The 10,176-nt window shown below is 35.2% G+C and overlaps 1 long non-coding RNA gene across 1 annotated transcript; it reads left to right on the top strand.

Annotated features, from left to right (window-relative positions):
- The first annotated feature begins 712 nt into the window (after positions 1-712).
- On the top strand, positions 713-6,283 carry LOC138915326 (uncharacterized). The gene is made up of 2 exons (XR_011421133.1): positions 713-844; positions 6,159-6,283. It is a non-coding gene; the product is annotated as an uncharacterized lncRNA (long non-coding RNA).
- The last annotated feature ends 3,893 nt before the right edge of the window (positions 6,284-10,176 follow it).

Genomic DNA, 10,176 nt, shown 5'->3' on the forward strand with positions numbered 1-10,176 from the left:
AAAATGTTTCAAGCAGAGTAGGGTAGCCATTTTTATCAAATAAAGATATAGGGTGTACATCTGCTTCTGGAAAGATAGAGTAGACATACTTTTCCTTGTTATTCCTGCTAAATACAACTAAAACCCTGGTCATTACATATAAAACAAGTATAAGAAGACTGAAAGGTAGAGAGAAGAAGGTAAACTGGAAAGGGACCTCAGGACCCAAGGTACAGCATAATAGTGAGTTACTTGGGTTTGCTGTCTCATACTTCCTTTGTTGCTATACTGAAGCCAAACACCACAGAGCAAAATCTCTGGCCCCCTTCCCACTCATTCTAGACAGAAAAGTCTGAGTGGAGAATCTTGACTTACATTTGAATTCTAGTTGCATGAGGCTGTAATTAAGTAACATCTCTGCCAAGATGGTAGCAGGGAAGGCCAAATACATTTCTGGGACTTCCATCTCTGATTGCTGGTAATAAGGCTATTTCTTGCCCCATCATTCCATAGTATCTATCAGTAGAGATTATGTGGAAGCCTGGACCTTCAGCCTGATGTAGCAATAATAAACACGCTTCCACCTCTGTAATGGGGTAGTGTCAGATGAGGCCTAGTGGAGAGTCAGGACTTCCCCCATCACGTAGCAGTATCAAGGCCACTAGCTACTGTGACATCAGTAGAGAACATGTGGGGAGCAAACATTACCATCCCTACCCAGCAGTAATAAGAACACACCTCCTCCCTCATCCATCCACCTTGGACAGCAATGAGAAGAAAGTAGAAATTTGGACTTCTGTCTGTATCTGGCAGTAATAAAATGACAATCGTCCTTCCTTTGTGGTGCAGTGTCACAGGAAGTCAGGTAAAGCGAAAGATTTAAATACATTCCTGAATCTCATAAGAAAACATGAAAATGATCAAGTTTCATTTGAAAATCGTTTGTCACATTAAGAACCAGGAAGATCTCATAGTAAATGAAATAAGACAATCAATAGATGCAAACATTAAGAAGATGGAATTAGAGTTGTCTAATCAAGAAAAAACAAATGGAAATTTTAGAATTGAATACAATAACTGACATAATTTTCAGTAGATGGACTCAACAGCAGAATGTGAGAGACAGAGGAGGAAAAAATTTGTGAACTGGAAGATAAAATGATAAAAATTACTCAATCTGAACAGCAAAGAAGCTCATGCCAAGACACATCATAATTAAACTGAAAACTAAAGGAAAAAAGTTATTGAGAGCACCGAGGTAAAAATGACACTTTACCTATAGTAAAAACAATTGGAATGGCTATGTCTCTCTCATATAGAAATAAGAAAGAATTGTCAACACAGGATATTACACCAGAAAAATATCTTCCAGGAATGAAGGGAAATTCAAGATATACTCAGATGAAGGAAAACTAAGAGAACTGGTTGTCTGCAGACATACCCTAAGAGAATATATAAAAGAAGTTCTCTAAGTAGAAAGGAAACCATTTAAGAAGGAGCACTCAAACATCTGTAATGAAGAAAGACCATATTAAGGAAAAATATGCTTAAGTGCAACAGGCTTTCTTTCTCCACTTGTGTTTTCTAAATTATGTTTGATGGTTGTAGCAAAAATATAACACTATATAATATGGTTCTAAATACATGTATAGGAAATACTTAAGACGATTTTATTATAAACAGTGGAAGGTAAAGGGGCATAAAGGGGAGTAAGATTTCTATACTTCATCAAACTGGAAAAATAAGACCAAACGACTATCATATGTTGTATTTATATAGTTTAGTAATTAAAGCAAACACTAAAACAGTGACTCAAAGAGACACACTCATAAACACTACAGATAAAGTAGAATTCAAAAAATATTCAAGTAACCCACAAAAAAGGCAGGACAAAAGAAAGCAGAGAAACAAGAAGTAAAAAAGAAAGGAAGAAAGAAGCTGAGAGAACAACCAAAAAACAAGGAAATAGAATGTCACATTTTAAACTTAACATATCAAAATTATATTAAATGTAAATAGACTAAAAACACCAAGTGAAAGGTTGACATTTACAGAGTCAGTGAAAAAATATGATCCAACTCTTTGCTGTCTATACAAATTTACTTCAAATATAATGATATAGGCAGATTGAAAGTAAAAAAATGGACAAGGATATATCATAAAAAGTTTAATCAAAAAAACTAGGAGTGCCTATTTTTATATCAGATAAAATAGAATTCAGAGCAAAGAAAATTATCCAGGAATGGAGGAATATCATATAATGATAAAAAGGTAAATCTATCAACAAAGTACAGCAATTCTAAGTTTGTCTGCACCAAACAACAGAGATGCCAAATATGTGAGGCAAAAACTGATAGAATTGAAACAAGAAATAAACAAATCCATAATTACACCTGGAGATCTCAACAACCCTCTCTGAGAAATTGATAGAACTACTAGAGAGAAAATGAGAAAGGATATAGAAGAACTCAACAATAGCATCAACCACGGGATCTATTTGACACTTATAGAACAGTCAACCATGGCAGAATACATATTCCTTTCAAGTGTCCATATGGTCAATATAGACCATATCCTGGGTCATAAAAGGACTCTCAACATATGTAAAAAATAAAGTGAAAGGTGGTTCTCTAACTACAATGGAATCAAAGTAGAAATTAATAAGAGAAAGATAACTAAAAAATATCCAAATATTTGGAAAGTAAACTGCCTGTGGGTCAAAGAAGTCTCAAGGGAAATGAAAAAAATATATGAAATTGAATGAAAATAAAAGTATCATATCAAAACTTGTAGAACACATCTAAAGCAGTCCTGCAAGGAAAATTTATAACACTAAATGTATGTATTATGAAAGAGAAAAAGTATCAAATCAATAACTTAAGCTCCCACCTCAAGAAATTAGAAAAAGGAGCAAAATAAACACAAAGTAAGGAAAATAAGTAAATAAGTAATACATATAAGAAAAAAATAAATGAAATTGAAAACAGAAAAAAAATAGAGAAAATAAATGAAACAAAGACTCACTTGTTTGAAAAAAAAATCAGTAAAATTGACCAACCTCTAGCAAGACTGACAAAGAACAAAGAGAGAAAAAGCAAATTGCCAATATGAGGAAGGAACTGGTGTATTATTACAGACACAGCAGACATCAAAAAGATACTGAGAAAAGTACAAAGAACTCAGCACATCTACATTTGACAACTTAAACAAATAGAACTTTACTTTGAAAAACACAAACTGCTACAACTTGCTCAACATGAAATAGATCTTTTGAATAGCCTTATACCTCCTATTGAAATTGAGTTCATAACTTTACTACTCCCCCAAAAGAACTCCTCTGACTTATATGATTTCACTGTAGAATTCTACCAAATGTTGATGGATGAAACGGTATGAACTTTCAACTCTCTCTTCCAGAAAATAGAAGCAGAAGGAACACTTCCTAATTCAGTCTATAAAGCCAGCATTATTCTGACACAAAAACCAGATGTTGACATCAGAGGAAAGGGAAACTGCAGATGGATATCTCTCATTAACATTGACGCAAAAATCCTCAAAAAGAAATTAGTGAGTTAAATCCAACAATGTATAACAATAACTATCTACCCTGACCAAATGGAGTTTATTCCATGGACACAAGGCTAGTTCTATGTACAAAAATAAGTAAATGTAATCCACCATATTGGCAAACTAAAGAAGAAATATTCATGATTGTATCAATTGTTGCACGAAAAGCGTTTAACAAAATTCAGCATTCATTTATCATAAAAACTCACAGAAAAGTAGAAATAGAGAGGAATTTCCACAACTTGATAAAGAACATCTACAAAATAGCTTTAGCTAACATTATACTTAAAGGTGAAAGACTAAATATTTCCTCTCTAAGATCAGGAACAAGGAAAGGATAGCCACTCTCACCAGTCTTACTCAACATAATGCTGGAAGTTCTAGGCAGTGCCATAAGGTCAATAAATATATAAATAAAAGATAAGAAAAAAGAAATAAAACTGTCCATATTTGCAGACAGTATGATCATGTATGTAGAAAATGCCAGAGTCTACAAAAAAAGTTAATAAGAAGAAAAGGAAATAATCCTAGAATTATAAACTGAGTTCAACAAGGTCACAGGATGTTAAGATAAACCTATGAAATCAATTATATTTCTATAAACATGCAGACATCAAAATAGAAATTCAATGCCATTTATAACTTTTAAAAGTAAATTTATTATTTCTAAATCTAACAAAATATGTACAGGATTTGTATGTTGAAAACTGCACACTGTTGACAAAATTACTCCAAGATCTAAGTAAATAGTAAAACATTGTGCCCATAGATTGAAAGATTCAATGTAGTAAATATTTTAATTCTTCTCAAATTGATATATAGGTTTAACAAAATTTCAGCAAGGTTTTTTATATATGTACACAAGAGTATTCTAAAATTTCTACGGAAAGGCAAAGAAGCTAGAATAGCTAAAAAACACATTGAAAAAGAAGAATAAAATAGGAGGACGAAAATCTACTCAATTACAAGACTTATGTAGCTATAGTAATCAATATTGTATGGTATTGGTCGAGGGATAAACACACAGATCAATGGAACAGAACAGAGAACCCAGAAATAGACCCACACTTATATGCCCAACTGAAATATATATATTTTAATAAATATATATATAGCAAAGCAATTAAGTAAAGAAAGTCTTTTCAGTAAATGGTTCTAGAGAATTGACATCCATAGGCCAAAAACATAGCAAATCTCTATCTAAGTCTTATACTTTATACAAAGATTGATTGAAAATAGATCACAGATTTAAATGTAAACTGTACAACTATAAAACTTTTAGAAAGAAAATAGGAAAAATCTTCAGGATCTAGAGCTAGGAAAAGAGTTCTTAAGCATGATCCATAAAATGAAACATTGATAAATTTGACTTAATCAAAATTAAAGTCTTTTGCTCTATGAAAGATCTTGTTAAGAGGATATAAAGACAAGCTTTAGAGTGAGATAAAATATGGGCAAAACAAATATCTGACAAATGACTGCTATCTGGCATATATAAAGAACCCTCAAAACTCAATAGTAAATAAACAAACAATCCAATCAGAAAATGGGCAAAGAAACTTGCTATTTCTGTGAAGAGGACATGAAGATGGCAGATAAGCACATGAAAAGAAGTTCAACAGCATTGGCTATTAGGGGAATGCACATTAAAACCACAGTGAGATATCACTACTCTCCTATCGAATGGCAAATATAAAAAATAGTGATACCACCAAAGGCTGGAGAGTATGCAGAGGCACTGGATCATTCACACACACCTGGCAGAAATGTAAAATGGTGCAGCCACTCTGAAAAACAATTTGGTAAAATGTTTTAAGCAGCATTTCTAAAAAACACTAATGAGCAACTACCACAAACTTAACAATTGCAGTTGCACTGCTGGACATTTGCACCAGAGAAATGAAGAGTTATATCCATAAAAAACTCATGCACAAATGTTCATAGCAGCTTTATTTGTAATAGCCCAAAACTGGAAACAATGCAAATGTCCTTCAAAGAATGAATGGTTAAACTGTGATGTGTCCCTATCATGGAATACTATTCAGCAATAAAAAAGAATGAACTATTCACACACACAACAACTTGGATGACTCTCCAGAGGATTATTCTGTGTGAAAAAAACCAATTACAGAGCCAGGCTTTATTGCCTAGTGGTTAGAGTTCAGTGCCCTCTGCTTCAGCATCCCAGGTTTGGTTTCCTGGGCACAGAAACACACCACTTATCTGTCAGTGGCCATGCTGTGGTGGTGGCTCACATAAAAGAACCAGAAGAATTTACAACTATACACAACAATGTACTGGGGCTTTGTTGAGGGGGAGGAAGAAAAAAGAGGCAGACTAGCAACAGATGTGAGCTCAGGGTGAATCTTCCCCTGCAAAAAAAAAAAAAAAAGCCAATTACAAAAGGTTAAATGCTGCATGATTCCATTTATGTAACATTCATGAAATGAAAAATTATAGAAGTGGAGAACAGGAGTTAAGGAAGTGATGTGATTGGAAGAAAGTAGGTGTGGTTACAAAAGGGCAACATAATGAATCCTTGTGGTGATGGATTCTGTATCTGGATTGTATTATTCATATCCTTGTTTTGATATTATAATATAATTTTGCAGGATGTTACCATCAGAGGAAGCTGAGTAAAGAGTACAAGGGATCTTGCTGCATTATTGCTTACACTTTCCAACGCATCTAAATTTATCTCAAGATAAAATTTTTAATAAAAATATATGGTGGCCAATTGAATCTGAATATTGCATTGTACATCCTTATAATAAAAAATATTCATTGTTTATCTGAAATTCAAATTTAACTAAGTGTTCTACATTTTATCTGGCATCTCTGGGGAAGAAAAAAATCTCCTATACAATGGAAACCATGGTGCATTGAGGAGTGGAAATGTGGGTATGTCCAGTGCACCGTGAACAAGATAGGATGCGTTTAAATGAGTTTTTTAGTCTCTCCTAAACATAACCTCTGTTTTGAGGCTAGAGTAGGTCAACCAGGCCATGTATCTAATCGGTGTTCTTTTTGTGACAGTTATTTACAGAAAAAGGGAGAAATATTGATGCATTTTAATGCAAAAGCAGCATTTCTTTCAATAAATTATTTGATGTATGGACTCTTGGTCTTTGTCTTTCTGTCTTCTTTTCGCTTTTGCTCTCTCTTTCTCTAATTCTCTAAAGCACTTTTCTATATGCTAGCAGAACTTAGAATTGAAGCAAAAGCTGGGTTTAAAAAATAATAATTTCTGTTTTATTCCAGCTTGTGCCTTATGAATTATTTATTTCTACTATAATATTCCAAGAGTTCTCTCTTCCCCTAGTTGTTCGTAACCACTCCTTTCAGAGCTTTAGCTTGACCCCAAGCATTCTGGAAGATGAGTCATCTGAACTCACACTCTCTAGCTTGTTTGCACAGAGGTCTCCTGTTCACAAATCTATCCCTCCAGGGTAGGAATTCTAGAGAGTACATACTCGAGGGCTGCCAGCCCCTTGAAAGTCCTACAGAAAACAAAGGATTATTTAGGGTTTTAGTCTGAGAAATGGAGCTGGCTCTGCTTACCAGAGGACACTGTAAGACACATGCCGGAACACAGAGGTCTCAGCGGCTGTTTCTGTTGGAGGTGGTTGGAGTGTCCCTGCCCTCCCAGCAGCACAAGGCACAAAATGTCATGTAGACATCATCAAGAATGAGACCTTGGCTTATCAATCATCTCTGCCACTCCAGAGTCTGTTCTGGGTATTGTGTGCATCGGGTATCTCTTCTATCAATTCAGCTGGGCCTTTCTTTTGTAAGGGTAACTTTCTTTTCTCTGAGGCATTGCTCGCCTAGAATTTTCATAATAAACTTGAATCAAAATGAACAATTTGCAAAGAATATAAAATGACAGTACATTGTACCTTCTCATCTTTGAGTCACACAAATAATGAAGAGTGAGTGATAACATAGTCTGTGCAGGGCTGGGCGCTCTGCATTGTTACAGAGCTGTACAAAGATGCCTCACAGAACTCATGAAACCAGGGGCCAGTGAGATCTATGAATACCTTGTATTCCATTACTCTAGAAAGTTTATAGCGGGGTGACCAGAAGTCCTTGCCTATATCACGTGCCCACAAATAAACAGAGAATGTGAATAGAAACATATTCTTTTCTTCACCTTGACAGCTGGCCACAAGAAGCAAATCTGTACTTATTACATCTGCATATGGACATTATGGAATATATTTTTAAGAGAATTGAAAGCACTTTGTCTGGAACTAGTCATTTTTTTATTAAATTAAAGCCTCTGCATTAATTTATTATCTAGCAGGCAGGAGGAATTGATGGTAAAGAACTTGATAAAAGAAAAATGGGTACAATTCTGAAACTTGGTTAAGAGAGCCACTGTGTTGCCAAAAATGATGCAGAAGGTGCCTGATACTGGGATTGGCACACCGTATAGGCTCTCAACGAACACTGTTGAGTGAACGATTTTGCCAAAATCAAGCTTACATCACAATATAAACACTTTCAGCTGAAGATGATGTCTTACAGCATCTGTAACTTCCGCCTCATGGACATCTACATTCCCATCCTTTTCTAGTGCTCTAAGCTATGCCCAACATCTCATTATTTCATATCTGGATGACTTGATAATTTCCTAGACATTTCCCTGACTCAATTAATTTCCCTTTTCAAACTATCCAATCTGAAGTTTACCTTCACAAAGTCCAACTTTTACTTATACAATTTCCCATAAACTTCACTCACTCCTTATTACCTACAAGATATAGTCCATCCTCTTTAGGATAGTCTTTTTATGTCCTGTAAATATTTGACCCAAACTATGCTACAATACTAACCATACAATCTGTCCACACATTGCTACTAATACAATTTTACTAGTCTGTTCATTGTGTCTAATTTGTCTTTCCCATCCTTGTTTAAAATTCTACACTTTCTTTAAACTTCAATCTCTAACTCATCTCTCTTTTCCATTAGATCTTCTTACTTCTAATTCCCAGAACTTTGTGAACACTTTCCCTTAGAACTTCTGTAGTATATACAGTTGCACTGCTGATGTGGCACATTTCACACCTTATCTTCCCCTGCCACGTATCTTTAAAATTCTGAATTATGGTGCCCCAGCTAGATTGTAAGCACCTGTCTTGGGGACTATGCTTCATAACTTTTTTTTAAACTTCAACCATCAGCATAATTTTGTTCATTTAATAGGGTTCTGAGAAAATATTTCTTTTTCTCCCCTGTGCCCTTACATCTCATGTCTCAATAAGACATATTCCCAGAAACATCATTGCAAATGCATACTCTACTGGTGGCAGGAAAATGATTTTATCTTTGGATATGCTGACAGGTGGTCAGCATTCTGAACCTGCCACATGTGTTACCAACTGATAGTCAAGAATTCCATTTCTTGTGTGTGCCTGAGCTTTAGGCACATGGAAGAAGAGGAACCAGCTCAGAGACGCCTAAGAGTCCATGTGCCAAATCATGTCTTAAGTGTTGCAGTGAGCAACGAGGCTCAGCAGGGGGATTTTGCTCCCAACTGAAAGCTTGACAGCAAAGAAATCCTTCATGCTTGTGCATGCGATGCAGACCAGTGAAGCCTCAGTCGAGGCATTTATTTTCCCCTTGGAGACCACTGCGGTTAGATTGAATAATGTAGGAGCATCTCGGTGGTCTCCATACTGATAAGAAAGTATGCTGTTGTCTGTATTCTGTAACAGAAAATGAGAAAATACTGGAGGAAAGACATGGCTAAAAACACCGGATTTTTTTCTTTTAGAGAGTATAGTTTTAGACTTTTACAGGAATTACGTAATTTTTATTGTGGTACTTCTGTAGACCAACATATGTCTCAGACACTGTGTATGTAGAGCTATATGCTAGACAGTAGGGATGGGGGAAGATTCAGAGGGAAAAAAAGTTTTCTATATTTAAAAAAAAATACTGTTAATACAGATAGAGAACTAGGAGACAAATTTTACAGAGCTGGATTTGCAACTGAGAGATCTATGCTCTAGAATCAAGAGTCTAAATCATGTTCTGACTTGAACTTACTGGGAGGCCTTGGGAAAACCAGTGACCTTCCCTAAGCCTTGTTTCCTCAGTTTTAAAACAGACATAATATTAACCTCCTTGAGAAACACATACGATTGACATACAGTATTTGACAGGAGAACAGTTTGTGAACTGCTGAATATGGTATGAAAATAAGACGTCATATTTGCTACTGTTATAATAAGTACTGACAGACGAAACTAGAGGTTGTCCAACCTGAGAAATGTTAGTGTGGAAAAGGTTTTTAGAAGCAACAAAGTTTCGGAAGAATTTCTGAAGATGCAAATTGTTAGTGATGTAGTACAGAGGAAGAGGAAAGACATTTCAAGCTGTAATGTACACCGCAGAATTGTCCTGAATTGATACATTTAACCAAGGTTATGGTAACCAGTCTTAGGTATCAGAAAAATTCAACTATCTTTGTTAGGGCTCAATTTAGTGCTATGTGCTAAGGATATGCTAATGATGAGCTAGCATCACTTGGCCTTAAGGAGTTTACAAAGAGAAGGAAATTGTTACACTAAATGAGATGGTTGATCTGAATTTGACTAGGGGGTGAAAACTTAAGGA

The sequence above is a fragment of the Equus caballus genome, chromosome 8, assembly GCF_041296265.1.
Source record: "Equus caballus isolate H_3958 breed thoroughbred chromosome 8, TB-T2T, whole genome shotgun sequence".
Taxonomy (NCBI): Eukaryota; Metazoa; Chordata; class Mammalia; order Perissodactyla; family Equidae; genus Equus; species Equus caballus.